This window comes from Aotus nancymaae, unplaced genomic scaffold (assembly GCF_030222135.1).
Source record: "Aotus nancymaae isolate 86718 unplaced genomic scaffold, 86718_ANA_hifiasm-v0.15.2.pri h1tg000020l, whole genome shotgun sequence".
In the NCBI taxonomy this organism is placed as follows: domain Eukaryota; kingdom Metazoa; phylum Chordata; class Mammalia; order Primates; family Aotidae; genus Aotus; species Aotus nancymaae.
In genome coordinates, this window is record NW_026988432.1 from 51,696,311 (window position 1) to 51,711,471 (window position 15,161).

The following is a 15,161-nucleotide window of genomic DNA, read 5'->3' on the forward strand; positions in this document are numbered from 1 at the left end:
TGCCAATAGTTCATCCTTTTGATTGTCCCAGCTGCCTGGACAACTCTGAGGCTGTCTGCTTGTGTGAAGTCCCGCTGAATGCTCCAGGCACCACGCATTCATCCTCTAGCCAGGTTCCCACCCAGCACCACGTTTAATTCAGAACAGCCAGAGCATGCCCCACCGGGGGAATATGTCCAGATACCTAGGCTTAATCCTTCTAAGTCTTGTCATTCTTGATGCCTTCTGATCTTCAGCTTTGCATTCTTAAATTACAACTTGGAAGCAAATACTCATTCTTGTCCTCTCATTTCCATAGCAAAAGAACCTCAGCCCCACCCACAGGAGGGAGTAGTAGTGTCAGGGGAACAGTTGACCTTTCCCTTCACCTTCTTACTCCTCTGCAGAAATGACATTTTTGGTAAGATGGGGAGAAGCTGGCAACCATTGGGTCATGTTAACTGAGGGAAGAGCCAAATGTGGAGCCTCAATGTGGTCTCACTTTGGTGCTTTCTGATCTGTGTGTTGCTTGGCCAAGCTGGTTCCATGATCCCTGCAGTGTGCTGGTCAGTCTGGTGTGCGGACCCAACTCCCCAGAGAGACCCCCAGATCTACTTGTGGGGAGCCAGATGGAGGCTTTGCTTTGGTTCCAGATCAGCTAGAAGCTCCGCTTTAAGGAGTTCCTGGGTTCCAGGCAGCCAGGAATAAAGCTGATACTCTTTGCTCTTCATCTCCCTCCCTGTGCTGTTCTCAGTTTTCTATGAACCTGAAGGAGCAGGATGGGCACTTGCCTGGCATTTGTACGCTGTCCACAAATGCACTCACCATACACTGCATTACAGTCTGTGGCTTTATTTATGAATATGCTATGACTGCCCTCTTCACCTGGAATGTAAGCTCTGAAAACAGAAGCCACATATCCTACTTACCTGTGTAGCAGGAAACCAATTAACTATGAATATGACTGTATGACCATTCCTATAGTGCTACACAAATAGATTCCACAGTCCGTTGTTTGAAACCATCCCAAAGTCACCTGATACTAGTAAAATTCCAAGAAAGCCACTTTTCAATAAACTGATAGTCACAGCTTAGTAAGTTACCTCCTAAATGGGTCACCAAAAATAAATCCTCTAAAGGAAGAGCCGCTGAAGGATAAACGATGTCAGCCCTTCTCCTTGGCAATGCTGGCTTTCCTCCAGCCAGGTCCAAGTGACCTCAATTACTTACCACAAGTCATCTTAGTTAAATAAAATCAGTCTGCAGTTTGGGTGGCTGGGGCTTTATCCAGGAAAGCTGTGGCGCTGAGAGGGAACGGATACAAAGCCTGCTGAAATCTGTCCAGATAGTATCTGAGCTCCCGGCAAGAAGGAAATGCCACCACCATCTGCCTCTGTTTGTGATGACCTGGGAATAAATAAAAATTAACCTTGGCCCTTGAATGAATCATGGAGCTTATCAGTACTTCCTTCGAGTCTCTAATGACTATTGTGGAACAAGTTGACGGTGAATGTTGGAGGGACAGGGCAGAAGGGCTATTGTTCTAAATGGCTCTTTACCAGACACGGCGCTTCCCACCTTCTTGTGTTTTGTGTCATGATGCACTTTGCACCCTGTATTAGTAACAGTAAAAAATAAGGAGACAGCATCTTCTGAACCCGGCAGGAGCTCAATGAACCACGGGAAAAGAAAGAAGAAAGGAAAAAAGGAAGGAAGGCAGGAAGGAATGAAAGAGGGGAAGGAGCAAATGCTGGAGAGAAGAAGAGAATGACAATCCCGGTCTCCAGATGGTCAGTGTGACTGATGGCTGAGGTGGGTATCCAGGGCGCTGCATCTGGCCTCTACCCAATTATCAATAAATAGGCCAGTTTCTGTACTAGCTGCTTAACACACATTATTTTCTTTTATCCTCATAGCAACTTCATGATGTATGAATCATGATTTTAAAGGTGGGGCTATAATCTCTAATAACTTTTTAGAAAAAGCCAGGCTGGGCACGGTGGCTCACGCCTCTAATCCCAGCATTTTGGGAGGCCAAGGCGGGCAGATCACCTGAGGTCAGGAGTTCGAGACCATCCTGGCCAGCATGGTGAAATCCCATCTCTACTAAAAATACAAAAATTAGCCAGGAATGGTGGTGGGCACCTATACTCCCATCTACTGGGGAGGCTGAGGCAGAAGAATTGCTTGAACCTAGGAGATGGAGGTTGCAGTGAGCCGAGATCGTGCCATTTCACTCCAGCCTGGGTAACAGAGCGAGACTCTGTCTCAAAACAAACAAACAAACAAACACCCCCCAAAACAGCCAGAACACTCAGCTAGTGAATAGAAAAGCCAGCACTTGAAACCAAACATGGCTGATTCCAAAATCCAAGCTCTTTTCACCATTCTGCATTGATCCTCAGTGGAAATGCCACCGGGCACTGGGGGAGAACTATTATCAGCCATTAACTTAATTTTGAACTAACAAGCCTAGTCATTTAGTGAGGCCCTGAAGAAATGGAACAAGGCAGAGCACATTTTGATTGGGTTAGGAGTTGGGGGAGGAGGCGGCGTTGGGGAGGGCTCTGGAAGAGCAGAGGGGAAATAGCTCTAGATTATGGGATGCTAATTTAAGCTTTATTGGTTCTGGCGTTTGCTGGACCTCTGAGCACACACAGACTTTCCTCAGAAAACACTCTGCCGCAGGTGCTGAGGAGCACATTTAGGATGTGTTACCGGGGACGGAGCGGGACAGAGCCCTCACCGCTGAGAGCACACGGGTAAAAAAAGATTCAAGGTATGTTTTTCATGAACTGGTTTGGGCTGGAGCTCAGTCAATTTTGCCCTGTTTTTCTAAATCTGCACACCGTGGGGAAATGGTAAAGAAGAAGGAAAAAGACATTTTGATCAAATGGCTCATTGGATGTGCCTCTAGAAGACACAGAGAATTGTAAGGCTAACTCCACAGTCAAAATCAGGAGGAATGGGGATCCCTGGGGTACTGATACTCAAACTTGACACTAATTTTTTCTTTCAAATGATGATTCTAAATAAGTGTGAAGACGACTCCCAGAAATCTGAATCCATTGCAGAGACCTGTTGGCCATTATATAATTGGAAGCTTGGTGAGATGAACTAGCTATTTCCAAAACTTCTTTTGTTTAGTTTCCTGAACGTTGTTTGCAACAAAGGAGACATCCCTTACATCCTGACATATGGTACCTTCTATTTATAATGAGATTAACAATTTATTCACACCTTGATTGAATCCTGCTTTATTGAGATGTCACAACAGATTCTCATACCCTGCAAAGGGAAAGACTTACAAATGATAATATTATGACAAGCAAGACACCTAAAAGTAAATGAATCATAACTGATGACAATTAGAAAGAGTTCAGCACAAACACAGAATCATAGCAATGATGGTGAGCAGGATTCATCTCTTGCAGAAGGATTGCCACAGAGCAATTCTGCTGAATTTTCATTGAGAGGCTGAAATCCATTCACACCTGTAAGTACTAGCTAATTTCTTACTCGTGTAAGAAGCTCCTCCTTGGGTTTAGGGTTTTAGCATATGTTACACTTTTAGTCCGCAGCTCACATGAGCCCTTTGATTGAGAAGGATAGAACTGACGGGTCCTTCTATATGATCTGGCTGGAAGCAAAGGCGTCCTCTTTAACACCCTCTTCTGTCCTTCAGCCCACATCAATAAGCGAGACTTGTCAATTTGACTCAATATTTACTGAATCTCTCCATTTCTCCCCATCCATACTGCTGCCACTGCAGACCGAGCTGATATTGTTCCACCTGAGAGTTACTGCTTCCTCCCTGGTCTGATACCTCCAATCAATTACCCAGAGTACTCCGTCTAAAGTGTTTGAAACTCCTCTATGGCTCCCAGTTGCCCTTAGCATAAGGGTTAAATGTCCAGGTCCTACAATCCTGCCTGAGAAGCAGGATAGCGATTGCACAGTGATTGAGGGCACACTCTGGTGCGAGTCCTAGTTCTGCCAGACGGGTGACCTTGGGGAGGTCATGTAGCTTCTCTGACCCTCAGTTTCGTGATCTACAAATGAAGATTGTAATAGTGTCTATCTTATAGGAATCAGCTCCATATAAAACTCATGGAGCAGTGCCTGACCTTCGGCCAACACCTGTAAGCCTTAACTTCCCGCTGCCTCTCTCAACTCACTAGAGAAGATAGCAAAGCTTTCTCCTTCCTGTCTCTACATCCTAGCCCCAGGCACTTTTCAGTTCTTCTGCCCCACTCTCCCGAGCCTAATATTGGCTCCATAGCATTGTCTATGCCCTCTAACTGGAAGCTCCTCATCAGCTCCCCCACCAGGCCCACCCTCTGCACACACTTGACCTGAATAATTCCAAGCCATTTCTTATGTCTCTATTTTAATGTCACCTCCTCAGGGAAGCCTTCCTTGACTGCTCCTGTTCCTTTTACCTACAGCTAGGCCAGACTACTTTGCAAAACGCTCTCCTTATGTTTACACTTCTTTCTGTAGCCCTTCACACAGCAGAAATTAACTGTGTTTACTTTCTCTGGATAATGCTTATCTCTCCCTTAATACTGAAAGCTCTGTTGAGGACAGGGATTGAGTCTATCTTATTTACTATTGTGTCATCTAGACCTTAATTTGTTGGATGAACAAATCTACTTCATACCGCCTCCCTCATTAACAGATAATATTAGTTGACTTACCGTGGTAGGCAAAATAATGGCCCCCAAAGATGTCCACATTCTAATCCTTGGAACCTGCGAATATGTTAACTTACAAGGCAGAAGGACTTGGCAGATGTGATTAAGGATCTTGAGGTAAGGGGATCATTGTAGATGAGCTGAATGGATCCAGTGTAATAGCAAGGTCTTTAAAAATGGAAGACAGGGGCAGGAAAGTCAGGGAAGAGAGGTGTGATACAGGAAAGGCCTAACTGGCCACCGCTGGCTTTGAAAATGGAAAGGTGTGGGAGCCGAGAAATATGGAAACCTCTTGATTTTAGCTCTGTGAGGCTCGCTTCTGACTTCTGACCTCCAGAAGTATAATACTTTAGTGTTGTTCTATGCCACCAAGTTTGTAATTTGTTATGGTAGCTGTAAGAAATTCACACACTTACCCAAGATCAAACTGCAGTGGCTAGAGCCAAGGCCAGCCCCCGTTCTTTCCACTACACTACCCTGCCTCTGCCTCTGCCTCTGCTTCTCTTGCTGGTTTTCCAATTTGCTTTCATCTTTTTGTTTCCAGAGGAAGAAATCATTAGAGATGCAGCTGCTTACATGCAAGAGCATGTGCACGAAACCTGGATCCACAGATGCGAGTGTGCGAGAGAAGGTGTGCGGGATTAGAGAGCTCTGAATGGCCTCATAATAGAATCCCAGGGGAGGGCCGGAGGTCCCAGGCCAGCGACGCGCACACGCCCATCTCCTCCTGTCTGTGCTGCACAAAGCCTGACAAGGCCTCACTCATGTTTCAAAGCGCTTTCTCTTTTCAGAGCTATTTGTTATTGTCTCTGCCATCACAAGTTTAAAAAAGGAAAGTTAATTAAATATGGAACAAGACTGAGCAACATCTTTTAAACCATCATGTCATTAGAACTGGAATCCTTAGAGAGCTGCTTAAAAGGGGTTTGAGAACAATGACTGTTCAATCAGATATTTATGGGCATAGTTATGTAAACACACTCTTTATTGTCTATGTATATTTAATATAATTATCAGTTTTGTAGTTGGACTCTCCAGAGACCCAACAAATCACAGTGTTGCTTTGAAAATGTCAGCAGAAAAGACAATTATGTTGCTAGCAAATATTCATAAATTATATTAAAAAGTCCTGTGGAAATGTCCCTTATGTTGCAGAATCCTTTGCAGGAACTGAATAATTCTTGTATTTCTTTGATTTAAGGGTGATTTTAGAAGCAAGAAGATTCTTTGTGAAATCTTAGAGACAGGAGCGTGGCAAAGGTACAGGCCGATCCTGGAAAACAAAAGCATGTACATTCCAGAAAATTCAGAAAGTCTGTCCATCGTTTTCCTTTTGCTGACTGTAATCAGTTTGTACATACACACATCTATACAGGTACACACCTGCTCACATAACCGATAGGCACATTTTATTTCTTAAAGTATCCCATTAAAGAGAGAAAATAAATTCAATCTGTTCAGTCTTTTAGTACCTACTTAGAGTCATAACTCTTTCCTATGATATTTTTCTTTAGAAACTAAAGTATTTCCCATTTTTCCTCTCTTATCATTTTTTTCTCATTATGGACCGTGCAGAAATAAGCGGAGAATTGGGAAACTGCTCAGTAAATTAAAATGCACCAGGCTCTTGCTAAACCAATATGAGTGGTGTAGGTTGATAAACACCTAGTAAGCATTCACAAATCACTCCTATGGCAAGACATACAATCTGCAAATCAACATCTTAATTAGCAGCTAATGACATTTGGAAGGAAAGGTTAATGTTAAGCACACAAAAGCAGTGTGGTTAAAAAAATTAGACTTTCCTGCCTTCTTCTTATAAAAAATAAAAAAGGAGAGAAAAGATATCCCGTGATTATAATGGGTATTATAAATATACACGTATTGGCAATCTGAAGCATCTTAATAATAGAAGGCCTGTATTGATATGCTACCTTTCATCTCAGGAGTTCAAAGCACTTTGCCTGTATCTCATTTATCCTCAAAATACCCCTCTGAGGGTAAGTTTCTATAGGCAAAATGAAGTGAAGAGTTGAGGCAATTATCAACATAATTCAAACCCAAACCCCTGTTAATGAGAAATAAGTGGAGTATCTACAGAGGCTGAATTTGCCTGATGGGCTTTCTGTACAGATCAAATTCCCCGGACACTGAGCCACTTGGACGGCAGCATCCCCAGGTAGACTGCCCCAAGGAAGCAAGTGCAGGGAAATCAGTCACTTCATTTTAAAAAGCTAGCCCCTAGCCATATATTCAACCCCATCTCTCCTCAGCGGGGGCCGCCTGGGTCTCCCGCCACCTCCCCGCACTGCAGCCCATGGAGAGCTCCAGAGGAGCCCCTGTCTCACCTGCTTTTCTCACCTGAAACCCTGTGCTGCTCCTTCACACCTGTCCATGGCTTTCCTTCTCTTGAAGCTTATCGTTAGGTCCAGTTCCTCCTAGAAACCTCTTTTGCTGGGGGGCAAAAAGACACCATCGTATTTTTATTTTTTGATACATTAGATTGGCTTGCTGGTAATTTTTACCATAACCTGTTGGATGTATCTTATTCTCTGTGTAATTTCAGTTATAATGGCCTGAGCTGTGGCTAGCTTGCCTTCATCAAATCGCCCCATTGCTTTCAGGGTCCAGCTCAGGCATGTGTGGAATGGGTTCTGCCTGTCTTTCTGCATATTTGACCCCCTCCCCTTGGGCCTGTTACCAAGAGGCCTCAAGGAATTGCCACTCAGCAGGACACAATCATCCTCTACAGGTGACCACTGTCCTCCTCTTGGCCCCTCTATCTCCAATGGTAAAACACCATTTCTCTTCATTTCCCATGGGCTCTCAACAAGTGATAAGATTTGTGGCTTTAGGGTCAGCTGAGTGAGTGCATTGCATACAACAACCTATACAGGCCGGCCCATGTCCCAGGTCCATCAACAGCTTTCCCTGCGTAGCACCTGCAGGCCCACACCCCACCAGGACTGTGTCTTGCTTCTCCAGGCCTCTAGCTCCCATGCCCCTCAGGCTGCAGAACAAGGAGGATGCTTTTCTCCTTATCCCACTCCCAGCTCCACCTCCTGAGTCTTCATTTACAGTCCCAAGATACAGCTTTTCCCAGAAAGATTCCCAGTGAAACATCTGTCTCTTTCAGGGGAAATTCCAGCCCCACCTACAGGGGTACGATTGGTGCTATACCTGCTCCCCTTCCCCAGAAAGACACGCCCCGCAGCCGTGTGCAGTTCCTGAATCCTCAGCTCAGCTCAATTTGCTTTTAGATTCTTACCCAGAGGAAGGTAAATCCCAGGCCTGCCTGGCCTTCATGCTCTGGGCTCTTCGGCACTATGGCCCAAACATGCTTTTTCAAAGAAAACCACAAAACCCAAAGAAAACACAACATACAGAAATGGGACATTCTGTTTATAGCTGGAAAGAGACATTTCTTTGATTAAAATTGCATGTATTTCACTCACTACCCTATTCTCAGCGCCTTCCCAGTGTGGGGCCCACAGGAGGCCATCACTTACGTGCTGATAGGAAGACTCAGCCAACGGGAAGGGCAGTGGATGCAGGTAAGCATGGAAAAGAGGGAGAGAATCTGTCTGCTAACAAGAGATAAAGAATATACACCCTTATTTTACGGAGAAGTTCGTCTTTGAAAATTGACCACGCAGCAGCAAAAAATACCTTGATTTTATACAGCACTTTCCTCCTAAATACTTCAAATTATTTTCAGGTTCATTACCATGGTCGTTCCCATAACCCGGCTATAATTAGTTGTCATTGATCACATTTTATAGGAGCACAGTTTTAAGTGACTTATCCAAGGCCACAGAATAAATCAGTGGGAGTGACTTTGAAGAAGAGGCTTCAGGTTCTCTCTCTATCCACTCCCCTTTTTCCTGCAGGGATTTAGTTAGACTAGACAGTTATCAATACACTGCATTTTAACTGCTTATTTTTATATCTGTCGCCCCCATGGATTGTGGGCTATGATGATCTGTGTCTGATGGAAAAGACTTGATGCACAAATGCTTCATGAAATGCTTGTTGAATGAATGTTGAATGTTAATGTGCTTGCTCTTCAGGTCAGTGGGACCAAATCTCAGGCCATGTGCATTTTCTCTCATTAGAGGAACACTCCCAGGTTTGCACTGTGCTTGTTGTTCTATTATTTGGCATCCCACCAACCCTTTCCTAGTGTCTTTGTTGAGGAAGGCTGTGATGGTATTTCAAGATAGAAGTCAAAGGTATTTAGCCTAAGTGCTAACAGCATGGTTCATGCTTCTTGGGATGGTTTGTAGGTTCTAGGCATAGACGATGGGAAGAAGAGGAAAAGACAGGACAGGTAACTAGAAAGAGAAATAAAGAATAAGGAAATCAAGAAAAGAAAGGGTAAGAGGAGCTGCATCTGGTCAGGAAGGGCAGCTGCTATCCTAACTACCTTTGGTGCCTCATAGTCACACCGAAGACATAGGTGCTTCCCCTTGTCGTGAAAGGTAAACGGCTCCCAGCTGGCCCACCCTAAGTTAATGACTCTCACAGGTGAATAATGGTTAGGTTTAATTAGAACTTGGGCATTTTTAGGGCTTCTTGGAAGGTTCATCAAGATCTACTTATTGTAGGAAGATAGACTGGTTACAGGGATTGGTCATTTGGTTATCTCTCAACCAATTTCTAAGCTAAAATCTGAACCACTGCTGTGCTTTTTTAGACCCTCTGCCTTTTTAAATTACAAAAACAAGAAAAAGCAAAAACCTGGAATGTAAAGAAATTACCTTGCATGCAACTTTAAGGGTATAAAAAGGGAGTCAAGGAAATGTTAGACCTCATCTTGTCTCAAATGTCCAGAACTGGGTTAGGGATCCCGTCCAGGCTTGCCATGGTGCCCTGTGCTTCATTCCTGGTAACAGTGAAGCCTGTTTGCCCAGCTCTTCACTACCTGAAGCCAATGAATGGATAATTCTACGAAACAGCACAAGTCTAATAGCAGGTTGAAAGCATCTAAAAGAAACAGTAAGTGCAAAGTGCTACCATCTGGTAGCTTATCCATCACAACAAATCATCTCGGTTTTCAGAATTTACAGGTGTAAGAGCACCTACTCTGTGCCAGCAACGTCCCAATCATTACTTAATCCTCAAAACAACTGTAGAAGGATGGATTCTAATCTCCAGTTACCAATGAGGAGATTGATGTTCAGCGTTGTCTAATCAAAGTTTAAAGAGGCAAGATTAAAAACCAGTTGTCTTTAGGCTATGCTTCTTTCCTCCGCATTGCTGCTTTCATTTCAGTTCAGTTTTTTTTTTTTTTTTTTTTTTTTTTTTGAGACAGAGTCTTGCTCTGTTACCTACACTGAGTTCAGTGGCACCATCTTGGCTCACTGCAATCTCTGCCTCCCATGTTCAAGCAATTCTCATGCCTCAGTCTCCCGAGGAACTAAGATTACAGGCATGCATGCGCCACCACGGCTAATTTTTGTATTTTTAGTAGAGACAGAGTTTCTCCATGTTGGCTGGGGTGGTTTCCAACTCCTAGACTCATGTCAGCTGCCCACCTCGGCCTCCCAAAGTGCTGGGATTACACGTATGAGCCACCACACCCGGCCAGCGCTGTTTCCTTGAGGTTGCTACCTGCCGCTTCTCCTCCTTTCTCCTCTTCTTCCTTATCAGTCTCCTCTTCTTCCTCCTTCTTCATTTTAACTTTTGGACTATTGGACATATGTAGCCTTTTATGAAGAGAGTACATGTCTTATAGGGATATCTTTAAATGATAGGCAAACAAATATAGAACAGTCACACTCTTCATGTGAGGGACTGCTAGCCTAGCCGTATAGATATTTTTTATCTTATTCTTTAAATAAATTTGGTACTGGGTGGAAATAAGACAAAGAAAGAAGAAATTCCACTATTCCAGGAAATATGTAATCCCCAGGCAAAACCACAATTCAAGGGGACTGCCTGGGGGTAGTTTATTTTGCAAATCAGTGCATTTCTCAGAGTTTCTGGAGAAGAGAAAGAAAAAGCATTATATTACCTAACTCCTTTCTGCAGTTTTGACTAGACAGATTTCCTTACTTCCTGCCTGAAATGGTTATGAGGTGTTGCCATGAAGAATGAGAGATCTGTGACGCCTCCCGTGCAAAGGCAGGGTGCTGCAGGGAGAGGCCAGAGGCTTTGCCCTGGGCTCCCGTAGCACTTGTCATTGTTAAAGATCTCATGGATGAAAGGCTACCGAACGTATAAATTATTATCATTATTGCAGTAACAGAGAGCGTATCATTCCATCTACAGGATGTCTGAAAGCTCTGAGAAACTGGAATTTGTAGTGAAAAGTGGCTTGCCAGAGCTTTGAAAGCCTGTGAGGGACTTGGGGATCGTCTGATGGAGACACCGGATGACCTTGTGGCTCGTGGCAGGTGCAGGAGTGTGTGTGTGTGTGTGTGTGTGTGTGTGTGTGTACATGTGTGTACACATGCATGCCTGTGCCTGCGCATATGTCTGTGTGCATGCGTGTGTGTGTGTGCATATGTGTCAGTTCCTAAGACTAAATGTTACAGAGCATGAGGTCAGAATTGTGGAGAGGAAAATGTAACTGTAGTAACAGCATCCCTATCTCTTGAAATGCTGTGCTCTGGGCATTTAGGAAAAACGCAGTGGTCAAGGGGAGGGATTGTTAGATGGGCTTTTTGGGCTTAAATCTTCAGTAGAAAAGTCAGTGTATTGTCTAGCTATTTGGAACAAAATAAACACTTCCCCACTAATCCTTCATACAAAGTCAAAGATAGGCTACTTTTGACCTGAGTTTATGCAGATGTTTTCTTTAAGACTTCCCTTCCACCCTTAGAAGGGAAGAACTTGCAAGAAACTATGAAATGTCTGTTTTTTGTTATGATTTCAACCAAGAAGTGAGACCACTGTTGAGAGAAAGTCTTATTTAAATATAACCAATGTTGACAAATTTTGGTTACAGCATAGCCACGTGTTCCACTTTAATTATCTCCCCAAAGCAATCAAGTAGAAAGCTCCTTTCAAGCAGATGAAAACAGTGAACTAGGGTTGTTTTGGGATCAATTTATTGTCCTCTGCCTGCACATTGCCACATAGGGTGCCCAGTCTTTTCCCAAGGGCCCAGAAGTTTGGGAGGAGAATCCAGTCCTTCTGTCTCACTTCCTGACTTAGCAGAAATGGTACTAATAGGTGTCTTCATGGATTGAATCATTCTAGTTTCTTATCTTCATGTATCATATCTTTCCCTTGTTTCATATCTTTTATCTGAAAAGGCTGCCATCTAGAGTTTTATCCCCGTTTCCATCCAAGAATAACAAACTCAATGTCATCTTGTATTTCAATTACTCATTTCCAAAACCATTCATCAACAAAAATGTATAGGTGTTTATTATTGTTATTATTGTTGTCATTGCAAACCCTTTTTCATACAAATGTGCCCCTCACTGAAGAATGTTGGACACCACAAAGCAGAAGAAGGATGTAAGATGGGGGTCCTCCATCGGTCCATGGAGGAAGAAACTGAGCCCAGCAGGGTACACCTGACCACAAGTCCTGTGGTCTCAGCTAAGGCCTCGCTCTTCTACAATTTGGTTTAGGAACCTAAGACAGGTCACTTCACTTATCTGGGTTTTAGTTTCCTCTAAGAAGATTGGAATCAGTAACCTCTAAGCCTCTTTCTAGCTCTACAATTCTCTAAATCCCATAGTTTTGCATGCACCTCATGATGTATAAAGCCAATCCTATCATTACCCTAATATGACTGCCTAAGACATTTCAGCTGGGTAATGATAAAAGACCCAGGCAGAACTAATGTGAACAGACTTCTCAAGTTTCTGGTGTTCTTTGCAATGTGTCTTCCTAAGGAAGGGGCTTTAGTAATAACCTACACTTCCCTCTTCCCAAAGAGGCCCATCCGTGAGCATCTCAGACCTGTAGGCTCATCAGCTATTAATAAAGCTAACACTGTCTATTCCCTAGATTCTCTTTGAATCTCTCTTGCAAATAACCAAGGAGATAAAGCTTCTTTTTGCTTGAGAGTTGGAACCTAAGCTGCAAACCTATCTTAGGAACACTGTGTACAGAGCCCCTAGGCAAGGAATGGCAAATAAGTTTCACATGGTGTGCCTGCTCTGACTGGCAGGGAGTAGTTGGCTGTGTTGGGAAGGGGACTGCATTCAGACCAGGATTGAATGGCAATGTCTGCCATGGTCACCCGAGGCAGAGGTGTGGCTGTGCACATGCCAGCTGTATGCCATTCATACCTTTGGACAAGCAATGGAGACAAATTTAGGTCAAACTAAATGTCAGTTTCAGGTCCTTCAGACTAAGGAAGGAGGAGAAATGTGCAGGGCAAAGAGGTGCTCCAGGAAGAAGCATCCTGAAGTGCTTTCCTGAAGGAGAGGGATATCAAAGGACACGTGTGATATTAATGACAGAGGATGAAGATCTGGGAAGCAGGCTGGCAATGCAACATAGAACAGGATTCCCAGGTAGACCATGGCCCAGAATCTGAAATAAGTCAATCAGCAAAGGACAATGGAAAACTGAAGACAAAAAATGAAACTTAGGTACCTAAAAAATAGGGGACAGAGAACTTAAGGTCTGTTAAAAGGATTGTCAAGCTGGAAGGAAAATCTTCTCCCACCAGAGGCAGCAAGAGCTTGGCTTCTGGTGGATAACAGAAACTCAACAGACGTGGGACCAGCACAGCAGTGGAGCTGCCACTTGTGTGCATGGAGAAGCCCATGGTGGTGAGAGTGGTTGGTACCCAGGCTCAGGGCAATGATTCTGAGGGTTCCTAGCCTAACAAATGCAATCCCATTCAAGGTCAGAGTCAGAACAACCCAGCAAGAGAGGTCAGCTGAAGTTGGCTGATGGGATTGAAGTGAGGTCTGGAGTTTGTTACCTCTTGGTAACGTAACATATATATATATCTTCTATTAGTTCTATCCCTCTAGAGAACCCTAATACACATGGATATATTATATAACGGTAAAGTCTGGGCTTTTAGTGTAATCATCACCTGAATAGTGTACATTGTACTCAATAGGTAGTGTTTCACCCTCTCCTATCTTCACCCCTTTCTTTAGTCTCCAGTGCCGGTTAGTACGTTCTCTGTGTCCATGCGTACCCATTGTTCAGCTCCCAATTATAAGTGAGAACATGTGGTTTTTTTACCTTCTGTTTTTGACTCATTTTACTTAGGATAATGGCCTCAAGTTCCATGCATGTTGCTGCAGAAGACATGATTTTTTTCCTTTTTTTATGGCTGAGTAGTATTCCATGGCATATATAGACCACATTTTCTTCATCCAATCCTCCACTGATGGACACAGGTTGATTCCATGGCTTTGCTATTGTGAATAGTGCTGCAATAAACGTATGCATGGAGGTGTCTTTTGATAGAATGATTTCTTTTCTTGCAGGTAGATACCCAGTAGTGAAATTGCTGGATCGAATGGCCATTCTATTTTTAGTTCTTTAAGAAATCTCCATACTGATTTCCATAGAGGTTGTACTAATTTACATTCCCACCAACAGTGTATGTGTTCTCTTTTCTCTGCATCCTTGCCAGCAGCTGTTGTTTTTTGACTTTTTAATAATGGTCATTCTGACTGGGATATTCTTCTTTTTTAAAGGTTTAAATAAGGTGAATCACCTACTTTCTTTCTCTTTTCTTGTTCTGAAAGTATATCACTAGCTTTTCTTTTCAGTTCTTCTAACAGGTCCTTCTTTTTTCTTTGGAGTTGGCAATAGTGAAAAACTACTCTATTTGCAGTTGGAGAAAACATAAAATCCAGAAGAACTTCTTGAAGTCTATTCCTATTGGTGGCTACTTCCGGATTGACTCAAGCATCCTCATTATTACCCCACTGGCTGGGCATTGGGCACAAGCGGGCTCTTTGGAGTTTGCTGTAAGATAATGAGGATGTTGAGTCAGGGGTACACCACCCAAATTGAGTCCAGTTGCTGACATTCTGAGATATTATAATTTTTAAAAATCCTGACAGATGGTTTTGCTCAAATATCAATGTGCAATCTGATTTTTAGTTTCAGCTATTGACCAGTTTTATAAAATCAAGGTAGTGTCATTTGCTGAGTTTAAAGTCAGAGCCTTAACATGATTCAAATTTGAATTCATTTAGAAGGTATGGGGTGATTACAATGTACCAGGTATCTCACTAAGCTCTGGGGAACAAGAAATAAGACACAGTTTTCAGGGAGTGTAAACATTTTCTTTTATGCACATATATTGTTTCTTATAATTAGTATATGTGGGCAGTATTGCCCCCTTATCCACGGGGGATATGTTTCAAACATGGATATGCTGGACAAAGGGATGGATCGAGTGCCAGGTAGGATGGAGCAGTATATCGAGGGGTTTATCACACTACTCAGAGTGACGTACAATTTAAAACTTATGAATTGTTTATTTCTGAAATTTTCCATTTAATATTTTGGATCACAGTTGATTGCAGGTAACTGAAACTGCAG

The 15,161-nt window shown here is 43.2% G+C and overlaps 1 long non-coding RNA gene across 1 annotated transcript; it reads left to right on the top strand.

Annotated features, from left to right (window-relative positions):
• The first annotated feature begins 1,484 nt into the window (after window positions 1-1,484).
• Window positions 1,485-8,220, top strand: LOC105712075 (uncharacterized). The gene is made up of 4 exons (XR_001106233.2): window positions 1,485-1,791; window positions 2,668-2,758; window positions 5,221-5,989; window positions 8,146-8,220. It is a non-coding gene; the product is annotated as an uncharacterized LOC105712075 (long non-coding RNA).
• The last annotated feature ends 6,941 nt before the right edge of the window (window positions 8,221-15,161 follow it).